General features: G+C 46.9%; 2 long non-coding RNA genes across 3 annotated transcripts in view; one reads left to right on the forward strand and one right to left on the reverse strand.

Moving 5' to 3' along the window:
* The window catches only part of LOC110350939 (uncharacterized), a 123,500-nt gene that overhangs the window by 16,452 nt on the left and 79,846 nt on the right, over nucleotides 1–27,202 (reverse strand). For both annotated transcript variants that reach the window (XR_002397900.2, XR_002397897.2), the window contains exon 3: nucleotides 26,985–27,145. This is a non-coding gene — a long non-coding RNA (uncharacterized LOC110350939). The remainder of the gene's footprint in view (nucleotides 1–26,984; nucleotides 27,146–27,202) is intronic.
* On the forward strand, nucleotides 20,692–21,628 carry LOC147823050 (uncharacterized). Its single transcript, XR_015444465.1, has 2 exons — nucleotides 20,692–21,265; nucleotides 21,398–21,628. It is a non-coding gene; the product is annotated as an uncharacterized LOC147823050 (long non-coding RNA).

Here is a 27,202-nt window from a genome sequence, read left to right on the forward strand (position 1 = left end):
TGCTGTGTGTGTGTGGATTAGAACTGTTACTTCAGAGAGCATCTCCACCCACTCAAGATAGAACAGTATTCATCACCCTTACCCCCCAGGCCAGCTGGTTTCAGAAGACTCCTCTCCACACCAGCTTCCTTCCCGGGTGTCATCATGGATTCCTCACACCTCCTACAGGCCTCCCCTGTCCTGCCCCTCGGTGCCTCAGTGGGATAAATGCCTGTTCACTTGCAAATCCTTCCTCTGTGGCTCGAACCTTTCTAGTGACTTTGGGACAGGGTTCTTTTGCCACCAATTAATGTGATCTGAGGAAATGCAAATTAATTTAAATTTTTATGAAAACAAAGCATAAAAGGGAAGAGAACACTGCCAGGAAACACACACATGAATATTCCACTGTTAGCTCCAAGGCGTTTTACTCCCTGCAATTCGGGGCTCGGTGTACAATGTCCATGAACTCTGCCGGTGAACAGCTAAGCATAGGTTCATGCTCCCTTTCCCACATTTTAGTGTCTCTGCACTTTAGCTCTCTATGCACCTGTCTCTTCTGCCCCCTGCCTATTTAGCATAGGCACAGCATCCAGGGGGTTCCTTCTGGGCCTTCCCCACTGCCTGGCTTTTAGACGGATCTGGCCAGAGGATTATACAAGTAAAGGAATCAGATCACCCTTCACTTTGCATTCTGAAACCAGGCAGAATCCACACCCAGGCTGAATCCTTGAGAACTGGAAACTGACTTTCCCAGATGATCTCTAACCTCAAACTCTCCTGCTTCCTAGCCAAGAAGGGTCACACTGTAGCCCATTTACCATGGACAGTTTAACAGGACGTTAATCACTGTGTTTACGAGGATAATCTGAGGACAGGCAATGAACTGCTTCTGATGTCAACCCACAGGCCCATGTAAACCTGGAGGAGAGGAATTAGGAGGCCCAGATATTTGTCTGTGGAGGATGCGGGTAGAGAAGACACGGAGAGAGGAGATGGAGAAAACCCACACCTCTTGAAAGTGCAGTGAGCAGCAGTGAGAAATGGTTTACCCAAGAGAGGGACACAGGAGTCGTCCGCAGAAGACTGGTGTGATGGTTTTCTGTATCAGCTTGGCTAGGCTGTAGTGCCAGTCATAACTGTTGCTGAGGGTGTGTTCTAAAATGTGCTTAACATCTACACACTGGCACCCTGAGTAAAGCACGCTACCCTCCACGGTTCAGGTGAGTCTTATCTAAGCGGCTGAAGCCCTCGAGAGCAGACCATGTTCTCTGGAGACAAATGTCCCACCTCAAAACTGCAGTGATAACTCCCAACTCAGCTGCCAGCCCACCCTGCAGATTTTGGTCTTGGCAGCCTGACAGCCATACAGACAAATGCCCCAAACGAGCCATGTGTATTTATCACATGTGTGAGTCTATACATGTGCTCTGTGCACATCTACATAGTGTGCACATCTCACACGAGTGTCTCCTTCATTTGTGTCTCTCTGGAGAACCCAGACTCATACCTTGGGAGGCAGGATCAGCTCAGAAGAGGAGGGAAGTGAATGGGGTGTGGTGCCAGGGGAAAAGGGAAGGGATTTAGACATTCCTGTCACTGCTGCCTTAGATTCAGAATATGCTGAGCTTGGGAGAGTAACTGGGACCTGTGAAATAGGTCTGGGGATACGATGTTGAACAGGGCCCATTTCCCAGGCACTGCAGGGGCGGATGGCAATCACATAGACCACGGTGGCCAGGACCCTTCTTTCTAGTGCCTTCCCTTCCCAGTCGCCCCATCTCTATGTCCTTGTGTGGGTCTCCTGCACCCTGGAAGTTGGCAGGGGCAATCGAAAGGCACCTAGTTTACAAGTCAGAAGATACAGCTACCCGGGGTGCCCACACCTGGGGACTCGTGGCTCAGCAGGGCAAGGTCACCTTGAAGACACCCAAGGGCGTTCCAAGCACAGCTCAGCTGAGGCACATCAGGGGCTTCAGGAACCTTGTGCATCTGTCTCTCTCTGCCATGGCTCCTGGTCCCCTGAGAGGGACACTTGCACATGAGGAGCTGTCTTTTTCAGAGCAGGTCTGGAGAGAGGCCCTGCTGACAAGGCACTGCCTCTGAGAAGCACGGAAGGGGATCGGCTTTGGAGGACTGAGTCTTCAGAGGGGAAGTTGAGCGGTGGCAACAAAAGTTACCCATCGGCAGAAACAGCTGGGGAGCCATCTGTCCGGGGAAGCCTCCTGCCTGTTCCAGCCCCCTCCCTGCATCTGTGAGCGGCCTGACCGCTGATGGGAGGCGGTTTATAGCAGAGGGAACAGAAGGAAACCAGTTGGCCCTTGGATAACCTTGGCCTCATTAGCATTGAACCAAAGCCCACTGTGCTATTGACTTCTAGTAAATATCCACCCATCAAGAAGATGTCCCCGAGCCCTACCCCAGGGGTTTGCAGCACCAGGCAGAGCCTTCTTGCTGGCTGTAGCCAGCTTTGTGACCCAGGAGGACTGTGTGAACGGTCTCCTTCCCACCCACCACCACACGGACTGAGAAACCCTCCATCTCCCTGCCAGGCAAAGCGGGGAGAGGAGAGAAGGGAAAAGCATCAGCGGCCACCTCTCTGAGAATCTCCAATTCTCTCGCTCCAAAGGGCCAAACAAACAAACCCTAGAAAGGCTGTTCAGCACTTGAAGTGTGCACAATTACATTTCCAACTGCTTTGAAAAACTTTTATTTTTGTACAGCAAGTGACACATTATCTTTCTGGAGGTCAGGGAACAATGCTGTTGGATTCTTGTGACACTGGGTGAATTAATGTTTCTATGTGCCATTGTGTCCTGTGCAAAGAAAGGCGGCCGGTCACCTGGGGTTACCGTATCGAAGCACGGAGATGGTCGAATCCACCAGAAGTGCTCTGATAATATTGGACGCCTTTGTGTGGGTGGGGGCTCCCCTCCTTGCCCACACCTTGGTAATGGGATCCCAAGTGCCAAGGAGATAAACGATGCTATCCTTGGAATGTCAGAGGTAGAGCTCTCCAGAAGCTGCATTCATAATTTGCTTGAACTTAAGGACTTCAATTTTTTAATAGTAATTGAAACATATAATTCAATAGAAGTGTCACTCTAATATAATAATTGCCAAGGAAATTGAACCACAAAGAAGTACTATAAATTGCAATTTACTTTAATCAGAGTGTGGGGAGCTGGTGATGTTTTCTCATCAAGAAAACCCCTAGATATCTTTCCTTTCCATCTTTTGAATGTTCACGCTCATTCATGCTACCCTCTCCAGCAATACCTTAGCTGCTTTTTAGATTTCCAGTTGCATACTTGGCCCCTCTTAAAATGCTTATCACTGTAAAGTGTTTATATTAATTGCTCCAGTGGAAGCTTCATAATATAAACTTCAGCTAATCTCTTATTGTCAAATGTCAGCTTCCTAGCAGTTTGTCTAGAACATTTTCTTTGCCTTTGTGGGTAGAAGTGATACAAAGGTCCTTTATAGATTTAAAGGACTGTAAATAAAAGTTGCTGCTCCTGGGAGTCCATACATCTTTCTTAAAATGAAATGATCTTTATGGGGGATTTATTATACGAGCCCTAAACTAAGATCAGAACACAGAGTGGAAAACAGTACAGAACATTTTACTCTGCTCCAGAGTAAATGGCTTGGATCCATCTGAATCATTATTGTCATTATTTTTTGATTATTGATAGGTGGGGAAACACTTCACTTTTGATTCCTGGGGAAATGCACAACTTCACATTTTACCCCAGCCCCACAATTACTGAGCTCATGTGCCACCCCTTTTCTTGGGTTCTGATTCATTGTTACAACCACTCAATCCTCTCCTTCCACTCACTGGCCTCAGTTCACTTCTAGGAACCATGTGGCATGAGACTGACCCACAACCAGAGACTTCTCCGGAACTTCACCCATACTCTCCTGCAAAAGAAACCAGGTACAACCAATACAAACCAGCGCAACCCAGCAGCATCCTTATTCCCAGGAATCCCAGCAATCTGGGGCAAATTTCAGATTCAGTGAAGGGTGAAGAAAACTAGAGGAGAGAGGAGAGGTAAGGAACAAAGAAAGATAAACAGGGTAGTGGAGTAGAAGAAAGGAACTGAGAGAAAACACTAGGAAAGAAAACAAGCAATATTGACCACACGATTCTGGACAAAGCCTCTGACATAGAATGAAGCGGAGAGGGTAGGATACCAAGTATGTATTCATGTGGATTGTAACTATGAAGATGGAATGGTTCATCTTGACTGTCAACTTGATTGGCTTGAGAGTTGTCTAGGAGATCAGTGAAGCATACTCTGGGTGGGTCTGGGTGGGTCATGGAGATGTGACCCACCTGGTCCCTGCCCCTTCCTCTCTTGTCTTTCCACTTCACTGTGCTTCCTTGGCTCCCATGAACTGAGCAGCTTTCCTCTAACACACACCCCTTCCACCATGATGTTCCTGGCTTGGAGCCCCCCCAGCCATGGGCTGAAAGCTCTGAAACCTTGAGTTAAAACAAATACCCTTTCCCTCTAAAGTATGTACATCAGGTGTTTTGTCCCAGCAACAGAAATGTGATTCACCTCACGCAAAACACAAAGAATGACAGTAGAATTTACCAACATGAAAATAGATGTGTTAGGCAGTAGAGATTATAAGTATTATTTTATCCATTTTCTGGACTTTCAGTTATCCACCATCTGTATAAGAGGTGGAAGAAAAGAAGGGATGAGGATCGTGGAAGCCCAGCCCAACTGCCCCCTCTGAACCTCACACCACCCCAGCCCCCTCCCTGTGTCATGTTGACGTCCATGGACCTGGAAGGGGAGGAGGGAAAGCCTGAAACCCTCTCTTTAGCGGGTAGTTTAAGCAGTCCTCACTCAGGGTCCAGCAGCCTGGAATGATGGGCTCAAGTGGAAGCCGGTGATGATCTTTCCAAAGTGACATGCTGCTCCCAAGGGATGCTGCTTATAAGTCAGGTATTGAGGAACAGCCCCTAACAGCACTCAAATGGATCTTCCTGGATGTGTGAATTTAAATGCCTCTTTTAACTGAAAATTTTTCTCTTGATTTTTTTCCTTTACCAACTCCCCTCCTAATGATAGCACATATATTGGAATTGGTACCACACAAAGGAAGTAAGTCTGTCCCTGCAAAAGGGTGACACGAAGAGCTAAAAGGGTCCCAGTATCAGGTGAGAGATGTAATTAAGTACAAAAATCTTGGGCTCTGATGTTGACCAGACTTAATTTGTTACCCTACTTGGCACCTGAGTCAACCTCACTGGACCTCTGTCACCTCCGTGGATAACTGAAAGGAATCTGCCCAGCCTAGAAGGAAAGGGGCTAGGATTTGTAATGGCAAAACATCCTTCACAGGTCTCAAGTACTCAACAAGTGGTTCTCACTTCCGTCGGACCCAAGCGTTCTTGTTCATTCCTATTCATTTCATTGGACCGAACCTGGATCAAAAGAAGGCAGAATGACGGTCTGAGACATCACACCCTAGAGATGCCACTGCCTCTTAAATCGTGCCCCTAAAATGTTTTGGCCATACACAATCAACATCTTGTAAAATACACTTGCCTGACAAGTTCCAGCAGAGGTAGCTGGCTGCTTGGGTCCAGGTGCCCATCAGACCAGAAACCGGGGCCACCATGCTCATCACCACAAGCACACGGAGTAACTATGGCACCACACTCCCCGGTCTTGTCTCTAACATGGATTGTTTGATTTTGTTTTGAGACAGGATCTCTCTAGCTATGTATTCCAAGCTGGCCTCGAACTCGGGATGATCCTCCTGGCTCAGTTTGTTGAGTGCTAGAACTACAGGGGTGGACAACACAGCCTGCTCAGAATCGGATTTTTTGAGTCCAATTTTAGCAGCACTTCTGTGTTCAAATCAAAACTTACCCGGAACAGATACTCTGGTTGTGGCCTCCTGACCTGGTGCCCCGCACTTCCTGGAGGCAGACTTTAAGACTCAAACAGAAGACTGCAGGACAGAGCTGGAAACCATGGGCCATTTCCCAGTTTAAAAGTACACAACCTTATGTATTTCAGTTCTACTTCTATGTATTTCTATATCTACTTTACCGATACCTGGTCACAGACATGGCTGTTTACTTCAAAAAACATTATCAATATGTATCAGAGCATATTAACAAATAACTTTGTTCACTTTCAATTGGGGACAATGTAAAAAATATTCAGTTGGTGTTTGTGCTGTAGTTAGGGCTTGTCGTGTGATTTTCTTTTTGTTCCCCTCCTTGTCACTCTTTTCGCCTTACTTCCACCTCTACTTTTTCCCCAAAGGATCCCCTTTGTGCTGTGGCTCTGTCCTAGAGCCCGGCGGGCAGCTTCTTTCTGTGCTTGACTCAAGCCTGTGAGAGTGAGGAAGGGGTAGGAAAGCTGGGGTTTGGGTGCAGCCACCAGGCATGGCTTTCTGTCCCCTGCCACGTTTCTGTTCAGAGCTTTCTCCTTTTGCCCTGGGCGTCCTCTGCGCTGCTCCATGGGCCATCAGCAGCACCATTTGCTTTAGAAATGTTTTTGATACTACAGATTCCTAGGCCCATTCCCATATGTATTGAATCGAGATCTCAGGGGCTTGAGTTTAGCAACGTAGGTGATAAGATTAGCTCCCAAAGTGCCTTTTAGATTTCTAAAACTACCTTTCAAATCCCCTTCCCCAAAGCCCATCCTCCCAGTCCTGCATCTCCCCATCTCAGCTCCTTTCCCCTCAGTTTTCATCCTAATTACCAACTAACTGGTAGATGCTACTGCTATTTCAATGAGCTCCCACCAGATCCCTAATCACGCCCATTGTACTCCTCAAAGCTAAGTCAAGAATTGCTGCCTTTTTATTTCCCTCTCTCGATATATATTGTGGAAGGAAGCAGGTCCCCATCGCTTTTGTTGTCCCTACTTCTGGGCTGAGCTCCATTTGCTGGTGAGCAGGCTTATCTTCACTCCCCCTCTCTAAATACTGCAACATTCAGCATCCTTTCATGTTGGTGCTTTTAAAGTAAATCTTTGGACAATTAAAGATATGAAATGGCTAAATAGAGTTCTGCAGGCGTTGTTCTCTCCTTTTTAAAGGTTTAATCACTCTTAATGGCTCTCTTCAAAACTTGAATTTTCCATTTTGGTGTTTTGACTCCATTGAAAGAGTTTACTAATATTCTTTCAAAAGTATTCTCTGCTCAAATGAGCTATTCAATAAAGTTTTATGCCATACTATAGGATTTACACTAAATGGAAAAGAATTTAAAGGGAGATCAGAGTTGGGGTGCCATTCCACTCTACAGGTTTTGTTAGCTAAACTATAATCCTCAATACGGAGTGCATGGAAAGTTGGGGTGGAAGCATGAGAGTTATTTAGATATAAGGGAGACCGTTTCAGATGCAATTTCAATACCTTCTTTTCCCTGGAGAGAGGTTATTGTCAGGGTTTGTGATTCTATAAATAGGAACTTGTGATAAATTCCTCCTCCTCCACCCTCTCCTCCTTCTCTCTCCCCCTCGTCTCTGTTTCTTCCTCCTGAAGAGGGTGGGTCATTTCATGACCCGTCCTCTATCTCACACTGTGTTGGCCACATTGTCTCTGCTCTGCCCAGCCTCAGCCCTGCTGAGATACATCTTCTTCTAACTCGTCACTGTCGGGAGTGGGAGCCAGCCAGACACTCAGTGCCCATCACTCACAGCCCAAGTGATAGAATTTGCCACTTGAAAGGCAAACTTAGTGGAAAATAAATGCCTGTCCTCCCCAACAGCATCATTATTAACCCTGAACTCTGTAGTGGTCTAATTGATGCAGTTATATATGTGACACCAACAGGGTACATGGGGGAGTTAACTGGGGCTGTACATCTATGACTGAATAGCGACAGCCCTCTCCTTGTCTGCTGTCTACCTTTCTTCTTATAACTAACATGTGAGCACTTGCATGTGCCCAGTAGGGTACTAGGTGCCAGGACAAATCTCAGAGATCGATGACCTGCCCTTGGGGAGTTTAGCATTTGGTGACAGAAACAAGGAACATAGGTAATGGGAAGAGTGCACACAACACGATCAGATGATGAAAGCTATGAGGCAGTCACTGTTGTTCCCTGTTTGATCTCTGGGAAGGTGTACTTCTCTGAGATTCAGCGTTCCCCTTCCTCGAAGAGGATTCAATGCTGTCTGAAAATATTTCATTAGTTATTTTGTTTCTCCCTGACAATTCACCTTGGTGTCCTCAGCACTTAGGACAGTGGGTGGCTTAGAGCAGATGCCCAGTAAATAGTTTCTGAATGGATGTGTACCTGGGGGATTCAAGAAATCCTCCTGAAACCTGAGTTGTGGCCCAGACCTGGATTTGGATTGGCCAGAGAAGGGAAGAATGTTCCAGAAGACAGTAGCAGAGATGGGGATGTCGAGTGACAAGGTACTGAAGATACCACAGTGGGAAGACTCCAGTCTGCTCTCGAGTCTCGGAATATGGCTGAAAGATGGGATTTGCTCTAAATTCTGAAAGGCCTGAAATGGCAGGATTAGCCGGAGGGGTGATATTAAAGGGTTTTGAGCAGGAGTGTTACATGAAAAAAGTAATTTTGTAGGAGGATTAATCAGGCCATGATGTGGAAAACTGGAACTACCAGAGAAATAAATAGGGAAGACACTGTGACAACTGATGTGTTGGGTGACAAGGTCTGAGTTAGGATTGTGAGGATGGGGCTCTGAAGGACTTCTAACAAAGGAAGAATCCGTGGAACTGGGTCACAGAAGAGCTATGGTGATGTGAAGAAGAAAGCATGTGAGACATGAGAGTTGGGGTTCTGGTAGCTTCCATAGGAATGAGGCTGGAGGTCATTTTTGAAAGAAATAGAATGAAACAGTTTTCAGTTATTTTGAGGGGTTGGTGGAACACAGAGGCTGCGGAAAATGTGAGGCTGGAGAAAGGAATGTGGCTGAGAGCCAGAGATAAGAGATGTAGTCATCATTGTGAAGGTGACAGAGAAAATCACGAGAGGAGAAAGCGAGACATGGAGACAGAACCTGAGAGAACTTGTGAGAGAGGACAGAGGGGTTTGGGGTGGGATGAGGAGTCACAGTCGGGGGACCAGAACACTGAGTGACTAGAGAAAGAGTCATTGCAAAGGCCCCTCTTCTTAAGTCCTGGGGTATGGGCAATCATGACAAGGGCTGTAGAGAAGAAACAAGGAAAACAAAAACACTAGAAATTAAATCTGCCCGTCAGGAGGTCTTTGGGACAAACAGGCAAGAGACTCCAAGCTCTTCCCATGTAGGAACATATTTCACAAGGGAATTTGGGACATGCTCAGCCTTTCTGTTGGGAAACATTCTGGAAAAGCTGATCTTTCCTTACAGTCTTGATCTACAAGGAATGCCATGTGGGAAGGACCTACACACCGTGTGACAACTTCACCCAGCAAGAGCAACTGCTTTCTCAGCTCTGACACTTCCCATCATCATTTTCTTTGTTTTTCCTTTTTCTGGAACAAAGATCTCACAAGTTGCACATTTTTAAGACTCAGGAGCAAAAAAGAATAGAAAGTTAAACAAAGTCTTTGTTAAGCACCCTGGGCTTCTACACATCCAATTCTATCCCCAGAAAGGTGGGGAAGTTCAGTCCCATTGGCTATAGTACTAGACTAACACTTAGATATGCCAGGTTGTTGAATGGCAACCTGCAAACCGTTGAGGTTGTATTTCAAAGTACCACCACCTCCAAGATGATTCCCTTCAGTCTTTTCTTAGTCTGTGCATTTAGGCTTGGAATTCTCAAGTGGACAAAGCCATGGACCCACAAGGAGCCCTCAAACCTAAACTACAGGATCTCTACTGTGTCCTCACCTCCACCACCCCTTCGTTTAAATTAATCCCAAAGAACAAATCATTTACAGCAAAGAATAAAACCCACAAATGACACCAGATGTTGTTTCTTAGTGTCCCTAGAAGCTGGTGACCGGGAATGGTTTCACAGTGCAGCGGTCTCAGCCTACCTGTTCTGAAAAGGTCAGAGCTGGCAGTGGGAGGCAGGTGGGGGATTGGGGTCCTGGAGGGCCTGGGGTGGGTGGCTCCAGGGCCAGAGGCCATTGGCTGGTCTTTCTGAACCAGAGGGCAGTGCCCAACAAGAAGAGCTGGCTAGGACCTGACCAGAGCTGAGCAGGTCACAGAGGCTTCCTGTGTGCGCCTCTCTTCTTTCCTGAAGAGGCAGGGCAGAATGTGCTCTCCTCTTGAAGGAGGAAGGGGGAAGGTGGAACGAAGTGTGGCGGCTCACCCTGTAATTCCAACACTTTGGGAGGCTGAGGTGGGAGGGTGGAGAGTTCGAGCCCAACCTGGACAATTCATGAAGAACTACTTTCAAAACTAGAAAGAGGCAAAGGAGAAGAATAGGAAGAGGAGGAGGAAGAAGAGGAGGAGGAGGAGGAGTGGGAGGTGGCAGCTCCCTGGTCCGGATCTGGGGCACCCCAGCAGGTGGCAGTGGGGGGGGGGGCTGTCTGTGCTGTGGCCCTCAGCATCTGATGGCTGGAATGGGCCAGGGAAAGGCAGTGGGAGGGAGGGGGAGGGGCCTCCCCTGGAAGGAAATGACTTCTTTCTGATCGGCTCCTCCCAGAAAACCAGGAAGCGGGGTGGAGCAGGGTACTCAGCCACCTGTTTGGCCAGAAAGGACCCAGTACTCCAGGAGGCACCTGAACTTGCCCTGCCACTTCTGTCCCCAAGAGTGTCCACTCCCCAAGGTAGCCCTGCAAGAGGGCACTGGAGAACAAGGCAAACTTGGCTTCTTTGGGACAGGGTCATGCTGTGCAGTCCAGGCTGGCCTTGAACTCACAGTGATCCTCTTGGCTCAGCCTCGTGAGTGCTGGGATTACCGGTGTGCACCACTGATCCCGGCTAAGCCCGAGTGTTCCTGTACAGCCAGAGCTCCTGAGTTTGCTGGGGCTTGTGAGCTGCTGGGAACAGACACCGACCGATGGTCACACAGGCCTCCTTTTGAACTTTGTCTCAACTTCACTCTGTACTCCTCACAGTCTGAGAGCAGAGCCTGGCAAGCAGAGGGTCTGACAGGCACACAAGGCAGGCTGCTCCTGGGCCCTTGGGTGTGGGAGCATGAGGCACCCCAGAAGGGCAGGGAGAACAAAGGGCTAAAGACAGCTCGGAAATAAATCTTGCTCCCTGCCCAGCCCACTGCCCTGACCCAGCCATTGCTGGCTTTGGAAGGCTGAAAGTCTAAGCAAAGAGCCTTCTCCCCTGCTTCACTGAAGTCTTCTTTTACTCGAGAAATTGTTTCTCTGGATGTGTCCCTCGACTCTCAGCAAGACCTGAACAAGTGCAGGGAGGTGACAAACCTGCTACTTTGCTGGGGCTGTTTATTTCCAGTCGGCAAATATTGTGCTGATGTTCACTTCAATTAAGAGACACATTTGCCAATCTGAGTACTCCATCTGATGCCTCAAGGGCAAATTTGGGCTCTTTCAGGAAGGGACGTCCAATAACAGATCCCTATGAATAAAATATGCAGGGAAAGAACTTCCAGCAGCAGTCTGGGAAAACTGCCTTCTGCAGTAAGGACAACAAAATGTCTGCAAGAAAAAAATGTTCACATAAATGAAACGTGGGCCACAAACTGGAGAGAGACAGAATTCAGAGCACGGCTTTCGAGCCTGCTTGCCTGTCCCCTGCCTAGAGAGAGGAATCGAGGAGTCAAGCATTTGGAATTCTGTGGAGGAAAATCCTCGAAGGAACACGAAACTCACTAAGAATCTTGCTCATTCGTTGTAGTTTTTGAAATCATCCTGGGAACCGTACGTTTTCCTGGGTGTCTAGTTTTGATCCTTCTGTTTAGGCAGCTCACTTCTTTGTCATCCTGAAGACAATCAGATTGTCCACTGAGCACCCCCTTCTGCACCCCGCCTTGTCTTGAAAGATGGAAATGGAGGACCAAATCCCACTAGTGAGCTCATCTTCTGGATCTGCATTTCCTGTCCCTGGCAGTACCTCAGGCAAATGCCACCAGCTCCCTGGACTCCAAGTCCCCAACATGCAAGGGAATGATCCGTCCTTTCCTCACCTTTCATGGTTCTGGTAATCAAGCCAGGTGATAAAGAGTAGAGGGAAATGGAAGTTGGGTAGAAAGGAAAGGAATATCATTATGTGGTTCTTGTCTTCTGAGCTGACCTGGTCAGTAGGAGGAACCCTCAGAGGCAGCTCAGCCACTGAGATCAGACACCAGAAGCCCACATGGCCCTTAGGTCAGTGCCACTCAGACTGCACAGGTCTAGTTCCCGAGTCAGTTACACGTGGGCTGTTTTAAATATTTACCTGTGTATCTCTTTAAAAGCAACCTCATTCAGCTTCTACTTTGCTTGTCCTTAGCATGTGATTCATTTTGTATATTAATAGCACGTAGCTTCTATTTCTAGAAGAGCATTATAACCATCTCTTGTTAGAATAGAAAGAAATCTCTTGAGACTCATCATGCATTCTACTGTTTGTCCATTTTTGTGACATATTTAAGGATATCTATTATTAGTAGTAAATGATTATCATAGCATCTAATTGAAATGAAATTTACTGCAGGAGAGATCTTGGAGTCACCTTTGGATTTGATACATTGCTAACTGTTGCTTAATTCTCTCATTTTCACTCATTCACTCAATAAGCATTTTTGAGAACTGAGGATGGGCCAGCATGCTGGGGAAGCTATGCAGCAGAGACAGTATACTCTCTGCAGGAGACAGCAAGGCAAAGAGGGAAGCCTGGACAGAAAGGAAAGGAAGCAGAGAGGACAGAGCACTCAACTTGGTGCTGAGTAGTCAGGAAGGCTTGATCTGAGACTCGAGCATGAGTTGGAGTTGGCAGTGTGCAGAAGAGTAAAGAGCAGGTTGGGCCGAATAAACCATGTGTGCAAAGGCGTTAGGTCCTCACCAGAGAGAGCACAACTCTGGGTTTCAAAACCAGGCCTGGCCCTCACCCTGACCTCTTCCTGGCTTCTCCTTCCCTCCCTCCTTCTGTCTGCCTCCCCTTCTTTCTTTCCATTTCCCCTTTTCTCCTCCTCTGCTCTTTCCTTTCCCCTCCACTTCTCCCTCCTCCTACCACTTCCTCTTCCTTCCCCTCCTCTCTTTGATCCCCATGATCAACACTAACTGTAGTCTGACCTCAAATCCAGATATTTCTGAATAAAAATAGAAACAAGAAATGCCTATGAAAGATCTGAACACTAGGCAACTCCTCCAATCCACACCTTCTGCCTCCACTGAGCAGCTCTGAGTCACCTTCTCCTCATGGGCTCGGGGTCCCCGGGAGGATCACCATCCATGCCTCATTCTGCCTACCTGGCTGCCCATATTCTATGAACTTGAGAAATGTGCTGAAGAACCCGGGAAGCTGGCTGGAAGGCAAACACAGGGGGCACTGAGCACTGAGCCATTAGGAGCTTTAATAAGGCACCAAATGCAGACATGTGGGCAGGAACCAGGTAAGAAGAACCCACCATCCTGAGCATTACCCAGAATGCGTGTGGACAGTCTGGTCATCATGGTAGCCTTGAAACAAATGCGATGTCAACAGGAAAACTGCTATGCAGGTCTAATCAGAATAAAGCCTATTTTAAATTACTGGGATTCTTTCCCTGTGATCCACTCCACAGAACAGTTCTGGATAGAAGAGATGATTAAAACTCTACTCTCCCTGCACTGATTTTCAAAAGTTTGTAAAAGAGAAATTGCCCCAGATATTGGCTGTTGCCATGCCGTGCAGCACATCCTGTCACCAAATTCATCTGGCTGTGCTTTTGAGCTAAGCAACATGCATCCTCAGACTTCATAAATTGTCATTGCTCTGCCCATCCAGAGTGCAGAAATTCATGACTTGATCTCAATCAAACAGTGTAAAAATCCAAACAAAAATACATCTGGACAGACAAATAGGATGCCAGGTTTCTGCTTGATGAGAAGGGAAATAGCTCAACCCTGGCCCCTTGAAATGAAGGCTTTATCTAAAAAAAATGCTCATGGAACCTTCACAGAGTTACTGAGACCAGCTTCCCTTATAATATTCAACATAAACTAGATATGGAGCTCATTTCATCCAGTGCTTTGTGACCTGGAAAACATTTTGTTGGAGCCTTAAAAGAATTAGCCCATGTTCCATTTTCCCCCCAAATGCGGTGATCATCATTATCTCTTCCTGTAGCCCAGGTGAACTGAAGCCAGGGATCTGGGGCAAAAAAAAAAAAAAAAAAAAAAGTGGACTCGCAGTTTCCTGATACAGCTAACGAGCCGCTCAAATTCTGTCCTGCCCGCCCCCAGCATGCAAGTCCAGGGAATCAGAAGGCCAGAACATGAAAGAAAAATAAATGTTGGTCACTTTTTTGGCTAAGATGGAGGCACAAAGTAGAATGAAGTGTAAAGAAGAGAAAATATGATTTAGTGGTCAGTTAAATAATCCATTATCCACAAAACAGGTTACTAATGCCAAGGTTTGTCTGAATACATATTTCCCTTAAGCAAAACAGATTCATCTTGTGTTGTGTAAGTAGAAAGAACTGTGTGAAATTTGATAATAGAGGGAGATTGACCATTCGAGACAAAACCAAAGGTTACAGAGCTACGTGCCCTAACCAGGGGGGGAATCTCCACCGTGGGCTCACGTTCCTCCACCACCAGTTCCTCTCTCCAGGCCTGATGGGGGCAGAGACCAGAAGCAAATGCTCCTTAATTGTGTCCCAGCCATTCCTCCATTGTGGAGGCTTTTAAGATAATCTATTAATATTCTTTGTAACCACTGTAAAGGAAGCAGTGTGCCGTAGGTCTTGTGTGGTGTGTGTGTGTGTGTGTGTGTGTGTGTGCATGCATGTGTGCATGATTTCTTCCCCAGCTATTTATCTGATAATGATATTAAATATTAGAAACTCTAACAGCTGGTGTGTTTATCCTGACTTGAGTGTATTAACCTCTTTAGCCCTTTTTTCCAGAAGAAGGATTCGGCTTCACAGATTTGACTGTCAGCTGTGGTGCCTGGCGGCCCCGCCGATTGGCATGCTGACAGAATCTAAAGTCCAGAGCAGCAAGTAAACATGGATGACATTGCAGTGGGCGAGGGGGGACAGCACATGATGACTTGAGGCACCTGCAGCTGCTTGCACCCAAATCAAAGTAAAGGCTGCACTCAGTGGAATGGAAAAACACAGGATTTACTGGGAGGCCACTGGCTCTGGGTAGGTGAGGGAGGAAGGAGAGGGCTGGGGGAGGGTGCGGGAGGGGACAATGGAGCCCTGAGCACTGGCACTTTGCCCACTGACAATATTCAGAGAGCTAAAGCACCTCAGGCAAAACCCCTGGGTCCTAAGACCCCGCCCCTCCCAAGTGGCCAGTGTGAGGCGATAGTCTGGGGATGAAGGACAGACCTGAGCAGGAGGGGCCACTGAGTGGCACTAGGGCCTAGGACAGTGGTGATGGCCAATCCCAAAACATGACACTGCCAGGTGTGGTGGGTGGCACATGCCTGCAATCTCAGAGCTCGGGAGGCAGAGGCAGGAGGGTCACTGTGAGTTCTAGGCCAACCTGAACTATATAGCGAGTGAGACTGTCTCAACAAACCGAAACAAACAAACAAACAAACAGAAAAGCAAACCAAACAAAACTCAACAACAGTGTTATGGCTTGTGTGTAGATCTCCTCCTAAAGCCTCATGCAGTCATAGGTGGGGCTTTTTCAGGGGTGGCTAAATCTCAAGTGTGTGATAATGGGATTAAGGGTGTGTGGTTACTAAATCAGTCGACCCTAATCCTAGTAGCCTGGGTACAAGAGGCTTGTCTTGCCCTGGTTGCTCTTGCTTGCTTTGCTGCCTTCTGCCCTGTCTGAACTGTTTCTCTTCTGTGATGCTTGTCTGCCATGCCCTCCTGCCTTGGAGCCAGCTGATTATGGACTGAGACCTCTATAAACTGCGAGCTAAATAAACCGTTCACCCTTTAACTTTGGGTGTTGGCTATTTTGTTTCAGCAATGAGAGAACAGTAACTAAGACAAACAACAGCAACAAATATGGCTCTAGCTGAGAGCTACCTTGTGGTGACAGACTTATATAATCTCTCAGCCTCAGTTTCCAACTGGACACAGCCAATCCATGCCCATGGCCATAGTCATAGTGGGTCATACTCAAATGAGATAATAATTGGATGAAACATAAATATGAAGAATTACCATTTCTTAGCCCATAAGATTTGCCTTCACACTCTTCCCCATCAACATCCCCTGCATTTGATGATTCTGAGGAATTCCCAAGCTCTGCAACCTGCTTTTCTTGTGGAGACTGAGTTTATAGTATCGGATCCTTTTCTGGAATGTGGGCACACTGTATTTGGCCCACAAGAGAGCTCCTCACCCCATGAGAGCACTGGGTGGAGGGATCAGCAGTGATGCAAAATAGTGCTCAAGTGCATAGGAGAACTTTTCCCCTTGGAAGGGATGCATTCTACTCTAGAGCCACTTACAGCCTTCCTGCCATGCAATGTGAGATTGGTGTGCATATCAACAATTTTTAGGAAGACTAATGGTGACAGCTGGTCCAAATGGGCAGAGTGTAAGGCAGGGTGGGGAGGCCCAGGGAGGAAGACTGTGGTGACTTTAAGAAATGCAAGGTGCTTTGCTTACTCCAGAAAGCCAAAGTTATTCCTATCTATCACAGTATTTGGTATACAGAAGGTGCATGAATTGATTAATGAATGAAGAAACAAATTGTTTAACAAGAAGTTTATGTCTGCACCAAAATACCTGCTAGTAAGATGCACACTCCACCCAAGGGTTCTTGTGTATCAGACAATTCTTGCCCCACTTAGACACCCTTGCTTCTGTGCATCCAAGGACTTGGGCCACTGGTCCCACTCCAGCTGCCAATGCAGGAACCAGTGACAGCCCAGCCTGACCATGCACTGCTTTATGCCTCTCAGTGTCCCACATGGTGTGACTGTGAGAACATCTTGCAACCCACCCACAGACAGTCCTACCATGCTGAGAGCTGATGCCCATGGGTGATGGGAGGCAGCCCTGGTAGGTACCACCCTCTCCCCTTCTTCTGGGCTGGGTACTCCTGAGTCAGAGTCCTCGGGACCTCTAGGGGTGGGTCCTGTGGGTGGGGCATCCCATTACACATTACACTGAGCAGAGACCACTTTGGCAGTGTCTCTTATTTGGGCTTCTCCTTGTTTTCTGCCTCACTCCTGCTTCCCTCATTTCTGTTTCCCAAGAAACTTCTTAATAAGGACTTGCACCTTAAGTGTAATGAAAGAATCCTGGAAAAGTTTTCTATCACTTACTTGGACAAAGAATCAGTACATTCTTAGCACAGATCTGCAATGCACAAAGACTTTGTAACAGTGGAATTTCTAGTACTTGGCTCCCCATAGAGGAGGGGCATGTGGGCACAGAGTTCTTCTTTTTCCTCTGTCATCCTGCATCTGCAAGCATCTACATGTGAGGTCAGCATATGTCTAGGTAAGAATCAGCAAAGCGTGGCTGCAGGTCAAATTTGATACACTGCTTTTTTCTGTAAATAAAGCTTTAATGGAATACCATCAAATCCATTTTTTTAACACATTGTCTATGGCTGCTTTTAACCCTATGATGGTGAATGCTTAATCTTGTTTGTCAACTTGATTGCTTGAGAGAAGGGTTTTGGAGCTCACATCATGACACCATGTGCCTTAGATGCAGGACATGGAGCTATGAGGCTTAATGTTTGCTTGCTGGGCTTTAGTCTCTCTATGATCTGACTCTTTTCTGTCCTCCTATTTCTCCCTTTTGGAATGTTTACCTTGTGCCATGTGTCTTGGGATTATGTAACTTACTCTTTGAATTTTACAGAGCTTCACACCTAAGCATTTGCCTTGAGGCTCAGAGGAGACTTTGGACTTGGATTTTTGAGGAATGCTTCAACTGTTGAGACTTTAGGGAAGGGTTGGAACAGTTTGTGTTGTATATAGTTTAGTTACATGACGTCAGTCAGATGTATGACCTTGTTGTTATCACTCTTTGGAGATTATGGCCTAAGGAAATTTTGGGGTGTCAAATTGACAAGGGGTGGGCTTGCAATGGTTAATTTTGATTGTCAATTTGACTGGCTTGAGAGATATCTAGGAAATTAGTAAAGCACACTTCTAGTTGTGCTGGATGGGTCATGGGGTGTGACCTGAGGGACCATATCTGGTCCCTGGCCCTTTAACTCTCTGGCTACTAGATACCATGAGGTAAGCAGCCTTCATCCACCATATGCTTCCACCATGATGCCTTGGAACCAGCTGACCATGGACTATGACCTCTGAAATAATGAGCCAAAATCAACTCCTCCTTTAACTTTCAGTTGGCAGGTATTTTGTCACAGCAAGTAAACTGATTGCTACATATGGAAAAGTTGAGTTGTTGGGACAAAGATCATATGGTTCACAAAGCCTAAATATTTTATTCTATCAACCTTTAAAGAAAAGATTTGTTGACCTCAATCTAGGTTAACATGTAGTTTAGATTCTCTGTAGCTTATAGATCTGTGTATGGTCCAATCAGAACCTGCTTTAACCTATCAAAAAGATTTTTCTCTGGAAATTTGAAACATGAAATGAGCCCTCTCTTCATGTATTTTCAAAAATTATACAGTACTAATTTTATCATAAATGAAAGCCTTTTATTTGCATTATCTGATCTTAAAGCCCATGATAACCAAATGGGGTAGATATTGTCAACCCAGTTCTAAAGATTGTAAAAATTCTGCTTTGAGAAGTTAAATGACTTGCCCTATGTCTCCTAAGGGTGCCACTGGGATGTGGACCCAGATCTGAGATGTGACCTTAACCATTTCTCCATGTTCATTAAATAATAACTACGATGTATTGAGCCTCTAATAAATACTATATCACTATGTAAATTGACTTTGTTTTATTTTTTCATTGACCCTTCTTCAAACCATCTTTGTAAGTGTGAATTTGCAGCCCCTACTCCATACATAAAGTCTCTATTTTTTTTTTTTTTTCAGTACCAGGGATTGAATTCAGGACCTTACACTTATGAGGTAGGTGGCAGGACCACTGAGCTAAATCCCCGGCCCCTCCATAGTCTTTTAATAAGAGCCACAAACAGCAACAACAAGGGTGACCAGTGATGAGTTTCAGTGGCCCTCAGGCTCTGGGAGGGAAGGCAGTATGGCCTCCTTCCCTACAGGCGACCCTCCTCCTCTCTGGAGAACATCCCTGCTCTGTCACCCTCTTCTAGGCTCGGCGCTTGGGCCTCACCCTCCCTCTCCACATCAGGGCAGCTGGCCTTGTCTTGCACAGTAGCAGGTGGCCGAGGGGCTCTGGGTGTCTCGAGGGGAGGTGGGGGTGACAGAGTGGACAGAAGCGTGGCTTGGCTGAAAAGATAAGAGAAGTGTGCTTTCTCAGCTGTTGGCGTGCTCTGGCACAGGAAAGGAACCCACACTGGTATTTCCAGCTTTCCAACTTCCCCGTACATTGGAGCCCCTGGGTCACATAGAAATGCCACTCTGGGCAACTGTGCCACCAATGCCACACTCTGTGCAGTCTCTCTGCTTCCCAGCCCATCCAACTGCCAGGATGATTTTATCATTTCTCCAAAGACAGTGTTAACTCACTGTACTACCATAGGCTCTTTGGGCCAAATGCACTATGATAACCTATTACAGCTATAGGAAATTCATGGTGGTGAAGTTGCTAACACTGCTGTCTGTGACTTCCTCCAAGACCTTCAAGACGCCCAGTCCTGCCACAGGGCCAAGTAGGAGAACAAAGAACTATTGTTCAGGCACAGTGCTCAGCAGTTTAGATTTATCATTACTTGCTGCTCCATTTTCTTCAGCTCTTCTCCAGCTCCCCATGTTTAATTCTCTCTATGATTTCTCAGTAGGTTGTTTTGCCATTACTATCGTGGGCAGGAAGACCAAAGGTGGGATTTGAGAAGCTGATATTAGAATAAATCCCCATAAGCATTTTCCCAGGGGCTGATGTGACATTACAAACTTTGGGAGGGGACAGTGGATCGGAACTCTATCGTCTGCCGTGTCAGTGCAGAAGGTAGCATGTCTTTGGCCCTAGCTGTCATTCCCAGTCCTGAACACGAGTCTGCACGAGCGGCTGTCAGATCTCCACTGGATGTCCTGGATGATGTCAACCCCACAGGTTCAACAGAGACCAACTTGCCCTCCTGCCTATGTCACAGCCTCCAGGTTGGCAACCAGAAGTCACCTCAGAGTTCGCCTTTTCCAGCCTGTATATCCATTCACAGTCTCAGTGTCCTGGCCCGGGCCCTTGCCATCTCCCTGGACTGTTGCAATAGCCTCCCCGCATCCCTTCAAGCCTGTATTAAACTGCAGACACCTTGCCAACCAAGAACAAACAGAGATAAAGATGTCAATCAAGAAAATGAGTCAACAGAGAGGGGGCTAGTGCCAAAGAACGGAAAACAAAGACTGCCCTCGGACTACTGATAAAATGGCTGTTTGAAAACTGACCAGTAGACGAGGACGGGTGGGGGCAAATATGTCCTCTTTGGGGCTAGAAAGCCAGCAGAGTATTGGCTGGTTGTGCTGCCGTTCCCTGGAGTCATGACTGATGCTCGCTACACAGCAGTCACTGGGACTTTGCCTCTCACCCCCAAATAAAGTAAACCCGCACTCGGCAATAGGTATTTGAGTGTGATCGAGTCTGACTGTCAAATTTTTAAAAAATATGAACGATGACTAAAAAGGCTGTTTTCATTTGACATGTGTCTTAGCCAGTGTTTCATGTTTAAGAAGACAAGCCAGGTCTTGCCTCTGCAGCTCTGGGGACAATTTTGAAGCTGGGTAAATAAACAAACAGTGACCATGGGGACGTCCCCCTCTCAGTCCCCCATGGCCCCTCACAGCAGACCCAGTCACCCATTCCCTCTGCCCGTTGCACTGGCTTGCCACGTACTGCCATTACGATTCCAAGAGCAAGTCTGGGGACTTTAGCCAAGCCCGCGCCGGAAGTGGTTCCTTGAATAAAGACCGTGGCAGTGAAAAGTGGTGCTGACAGCAGCTGCCACAATAGGCATCTTACCTGAAGGCTGTGCACAGTAGCAGGGGATGGGGGAGGAGGGAGCTGAGGATGAGTGGAACAGGGGGGCTCTTGGCATCCTGGGGCTCCTCTTTGCTCATGAAGATGGAGACAGAGCTCAGACACGGTTTGCATTCGTCCCTGCTGTAGCTTCTAATTTGCACAAGAACTGGCAGATGGATAAAGATCTGAGAGGCAGTGGCTGCAAACCCAGGGTGAGTGTGTGGTGGTTGTATGGACTTGGCTTTCACTGCTCCCTCAACCTGGGCCCTGCTCCCCGATCAATCACCAGGTGCTTTTCCACCTTGCTCCAGACCTGAAAATCTCCTCTCCTGTCTCAATCCTAGAGTCCCCTCCGGCCCAAGAGAGTGCTTCTGCCAGCCTCCTTTCTTCTCCTCCCTGCTCCCTGCTTGTGGACCATGAACAGCCTCATACAGACGTCCATTTGTGAGTCTGCACCTCTTCCTACACCACCAGCTATTTGAGGCTCTGTACTTTTATCCCAAAATGCTGCACAGGGCTCAGGCTACACCAGGACTTTCTTCTTGTTTGTGAATAAATCTATTCTCTGCCATGCCTCAGGAAGGGTAAGCTGCAATCTTTGTATTTTTCTAGAGAAGAAAGTAAATCTTGAAAATTCCATATATTGTCCACCTGGTGGATATTTTCATAGCCAACCTGTGGAGGCTCTGGGTTGGTCTCTGGACAGTAACTAAGAGAACTAGCTAGTGAGGTGTTCTCAGAGGTTCTCTTGGGGGAGCCTAGACCCAGCACGTTACCATAAGTGTGTTAGTCAGAAGGAAGAAGGGAGACAGTTCTGCTTGGGTTGGTGTAGGCATCAATGTGAGGGTGTAACATTTCTCCTCCTTAGGACAAACTGCAGAGGATCGAGGTAGGAAGATAGACATTTCCTCAGTACTGCCTCAGCTGGCCTTTATAACATAGCATAATTATTTGTTTTGATCTTTCTTATGCTTCTAGAAGAACAAATAAATTGTTTTTCACCAGAAATCCTGAGATACACTTCAGAGTCCAATAGAAAGAATGCATTTATCCATCTTAGGCATTACTGGGGACCTCTCTCCGTAAGTGTTGATCAACAAGAGTTTTCTATCGTAACCAGGACAGCAGAGTGCTGAAGAGGATTGTAAGTAATCTGTCAGCTTTAGAATTACTCTGGCCACCGTGATATGATTCAGAATCATCCAAAGAATATTCTGGATAATGTCTGGTAGACTCCTCTGGAGACTTCTCCCCTCATGAGTCCTCAAAAATACCCTCCCTCAAGTTCATTTACTCACTAATTTGAACTGCACCTCAGCACAGCTCAAAAGGGAAAGGAAACTCTAGAAATACATGGCACTTTGGGCGCTGCTCCTCTCAGCTTATATGAGCGGGAGGGGGAACAGAGACCAGTGTCTCCTGTCCCAGTCCCAGGGTCCACAATGCCCCCATTTGTGAGCATCTCCAAACACTGATGTCCTTGTCTTGCCTCCCTGCCGGACTGTAAAGAGCAGGGATGGATTTCGACATTTTTCTAATGTGCATGGCTCCTTCCACATAGTAGGGTGCTCAATTAATAGCTTCAGGATTAGTTAACATTGCATCACCTGGGCAATAGAGATGCAGATGGAACCATGAACATTCTCCCCAAAAAGGTTATAACATTGCCATAATATAACCAAGGGCTTGTCTGTGTCTTCTGAGGTACATAAGAATCAATCAATGTCACCCACTGAGTTAGCCAAATGTCCTCCCATTCTCTCTCTCTCAACACCCATACCACCGTCAGTACATACGCCACTCACTCGCATCACATTTAGGGGCATTTCTATCAGGTATGCCTATGGCTGCCTGATTTCTTTTTCAAAATAATTTCTACCCCTAACGAGGCTATAAAACCCTTGGAGGCAAAGCCATGCTTGTTTCTGTTTCTATTTCTCCTTCAGTATCTGGCACAGTGCTAGGTACATGCCAAGTATTCCACGTATTGTCTAGTTGACTGCTAATTGCTGCACCTTTTTCCTGTGGTAAATTTAAACCAAACCAAATAAAATCAAGCCAGACAAAACAGAAACTTACCATGGCCTTATTTCTTCTGCTGGTTGATGCTCCAACTCTTTGACCTCTTTTGCAGTGAAACCCTTCAAAGGAGTTTTCTGTATTATTAGCAGCTCCTCTCCTCTCCTTTTCTCCTTGCTCCAATCCAGCTGAGCTCTTGCCTCTGTACTCCTCCAAACTTGCTCATGTCCACGCCACCAACGACCTCCATATTGCTCAAAAGGATGACACCATCTTAGTCCTCATCTTTCTGTGGCACCGTGTCTCGCTGACCCTAATTCCCTTCTTTACCCTGTTCCAAGAATCCCACAAACTCCTGCTTCATGGGCTGGCTCTACCTCAGCCTCCTCTACTGATTCTCCTCTTTCTCTTAATGCTGGAGAGCGCCAGGATCCTGTTCTCTTCTCCATCTTCACTCAGTCAGTTTCACAGCATTAAAATAGCCTGAGTATGCAGAAAATCCCCAAATTTATATTGGAAGCACAGATGTCTCTCCAGAGCTCTGGACTTAGGTCTCCAATTGCATGCCCAACGTCTTGACTTGGCTATCTACCGTAGACATCTTAGACTCAACACACTTAAAACCGAACTCTAGATTGTCCCTGGGACATTTCTTCTCAGCCAGTCCCACCCTCTCACAAACGAGCTCCTTGGCTCCATCTCCAAACTGTATTTGGAAACTGAGGACCTCCTACCTCCACCTTTGCTGCCTACCACCTCACTCCTCTTTCATTTCTCTCTTCCTCCTGCCCATTGCCCTTGCCCTCTAACCTTAATACAGCACCAGAGCAATCGTTTTAAAAGTTAGATCACGTGATTCCTTAGGTTAAAATTCTCCAGTGGCTCCCATTTTTCTCAAAAGCAGAGCTGACAATCTAATAATGGCCTGTTATATGCTATACGGCCCCTCTGGCTTTGTCCATGACTCTCTCTTGGGCACCCAAACACAATCTAGTTTAGTCACCCCACTTCCTTAGTATCCCTTGGACAACCCAGATGCTCCCTGCCTTGAGTTCATCACACCCAGTAGCTTCCTGTGCCTGGAAGTGTCGGCTCTGGATCCTTCCTCCCCTGAGTGCTTCACTTCCGGTGTCCCCTGCTTAAAGAAGTTCAACAAGCTGAGAGCACCTTGCTCTGTCCTCCATTTCTCCTTCACAGCTCTATTCTTGATTCCTACAGCATCCATCGCCTTATAACCTGTGAGAATGTGCTTGCTTATTTATTGTCCATCTCCTCCACTAGACAGGAGAGATCTGTGTCAGTTTGGTCCACTGAGGTCCGGTGAGCTCATGGCACACAGTCGGTCCAATAACTATTTGTTGAATGAATTAAAAAGTTCACTAGGCAATCACTTGGAACCCAGAAGACTGAGTGAGGTCCCGGGGTGGTCCCATAGACCAAGAATCCCAGTGGGCTCAGGGTCCTTGTGCAGGAGGGGAGGAGGATTAATCATTTATCCACATGCCCCACTCCTGGTGGTGGTGTAAACAGAGATTTAACCTGAACATCCTTCAAAGCATGGAGCCCAGGAGAAACAAGTTGACAAAATGCAGGAGGATGGGAGAGGCTGAGGACAAGACTTTGATGTGCAGGATCCTGGTTTATTGGAGAGCATGTTGGGGTCCTCCGCTTGTCCTGGGACTGGCCCCCTTTGTCCTTCCTCTTCCATCCAGGCTTCATAGCAACACCCTGCAATCAATCCTCTTCCCTGGGGGACAAAATACCACCCCGAGGACACTGAGATCAGTGGCGGCGTTTGAAACTCAGATCCTCAGCGTTCACATCCTCCCGCAGCACTTTCTCTGCTGAGTTGGGACTCCAGGAGCTATAGACTTTTCCCCTCTAAATTGAAAGTGCTTTTTTTGTAAGTCACAGTGGTGGGTTTCAGAACTGCAAACCAGAGAGGCGTTTTGATTCCACAAACAGCCCCCAGAGGAAACCATTTCAAGCCTGACATTTTTCTTCTTTAGCCAAGGGACCCACCGCATCATCTCAAAACTCTCCTTCCCCGAGGCTTCCCCATCCCTTCCACACACACACAGAAAGAAAACACAAAATATCTGCCTCCCATTGAATTAACTTAAATGGGAAATAAAATCAGTTCCTTCCAACTATTTTTCACTCTGTCAGAATGAGGGAGAAATGTATTTAAAGATGAGTTCTAATGACCTCACCTGCTTAGTGCTGGAAACACCAGAGGATCTTATTAACTGAAAACTCACCTTTGTGCTCATGTCTGTGGAGACAGGGAGACCACTTTCATTGTGTTTGTGTTTGGATGGGGCCGCCAGCATCCTGGTGGCCCGTGGTGAGAGGCATCTTGAAGTACCTCACACCAACATCACAGGGCCCTGGGCTGCTTATCTGGGTCAGCAGAAAGCCTGCTCCCACAGGCAGCTGAGCACTTCCGGGTAAATTGAGTATTTGCTAAGAACTGCATATTTGTTTCTGTGCTTTTGTGAAGCCTCCACATTGGCGAACAGCTCTCTTTCCCTTCCCTAGAAAGACAGAGGAATCTGACTGGACAAAGAGTCAGGATCTCTCACACCTGGGGTCTGAGGAGCCTCATCCCTCCCAGGCCTGGCTTTTCTCCATCTCACCTGGTGGAAACTAGGAGTGTTCCAGAACATTCTTCACCTTCGGAGAGCACAAAATCCAGGGATGACAGAGCCAGGAGGAATACTAGAAGTGGTCGTATGTCTGTTTTGTGTGGTTATAACAGGGTGATTTATAATGGCTAGAGATTTATTTTTTGTAGTTCTGGAGCTTGGTAAGTCCAAGAACATGGTGCAACATCTGGTAAGGACCATCTGCTGCGTGGAACAGTGCATCCCAAGGACAAGAGGCAGGAGTGGGCAAGCTCAGGTCTCTTCCTCTTCATATAGAGGCTCTAACCCCATGCTGGGGTGCCAGCTTCATGACTCACCTCACCCTAATTACTTCTACGAAGCCCCACCTCCAAATACCATCAACATCTGAATTTGGAGATGAAGTTTCCAGCACGTGAATTTTTGGGGGGACACATTCAAAGCAGACCAGTAGTCAATAATCTGTACCCTTCTTTACTTTCATTTTATTCGTAAAGAAGCTAGGGTACAAAAAGAGAAGGCTAGATAGGAAACAGGGCATAGACCTGGGCCTACCTGCAGCGGCACAAGGCTTCAGGACTTCCAATAAAAAGACTCATGGGTGGCAACATTGCTATCTTTGTATAACGAGCATATTAGTTTCTGTTTGTTTGTTTACCCAAATGTGTGCTTGTTTGGAAGGCCTTGCTACAGTCTGATAGTGTTTGCAGATACTCTTTCCTCAGCTCTCTTTGGCCCAATACAGTGCAGAAATTTTGGTTCTTAATGTTGGGCCATATCTATCACTCCTGGTAGCTTTCCAGTAATGTTGGAGCAGGAGACAAACGTCAGAATATCCCTCCACATTCCCTAGAGCTGCAGTCATGGACTGTACACTGGAATAGGCTTGGTGGTGCTTTTCTCTTAGAAAGCATAAGGGTATCTTGTGCCCTTCAAGTTGCTAGGCTTCAAGGAAATAAAGGTCATTTATGTCAGTCTTGCTCAGAAATTTCAAAACCCTTGGCTAGGCCCAGATTTTTACCAGCGTGGCACATCTGCCTTTCTCTGCTGACTGACCATCCCTGGCATTTTCTGTACGTGTGGCTCTTGTATCCTCCTGCAGTCAGGGAGCCTGTGGGCTGCTCTATATGGAGCTGTGGCCCACAGAACTCGCCTCCTGGGCACAGCCCCACGTGGGCCTGGCAGCCTTGCACAAACCCCCACTGCCTGATCCTACAAGATAAGCCAGGCCAGAAAATTAGGGCTACTAGTCCCTTCTCGTGTGAAAACAACTGCAAGTTCTTACCTGACTGGTGAGAAGTCGGGAATCTTGACCACCAAATCAAAGGTATTCGTTACCATGGTTTATCTCAGCTAACATGCCCTTCCTGTTCCTTTGCCCAAGGGAATGCTATATATTCGGAAACGGTCTGTATTTCTTCAAAGATGTTTCATGGGGCACAAGTCCTATGAAATGTTTTTTCAAAAAAAGAGAAAAGAAAGAGCCTAAATCAATTACATTGC

Source organism: Heterocephalus glaber, unplaced genomic scaffold, assembly GCF_053883595.1.
Source record: "Heterocephalus glaber isolate CG9 unplaced genomic scaffold, H.glaber_assembly_v1.0 deba00001600, whole genome shotgun sequence".
In the NCBI taxonomy this organism is placed as follows: domain Eukaryota; kingdom Metazoa; phylum Chordata; class Mammalia; order Rodentia; family Bathyergidae; genus Heterocephalus; species Heterocephalus glaber.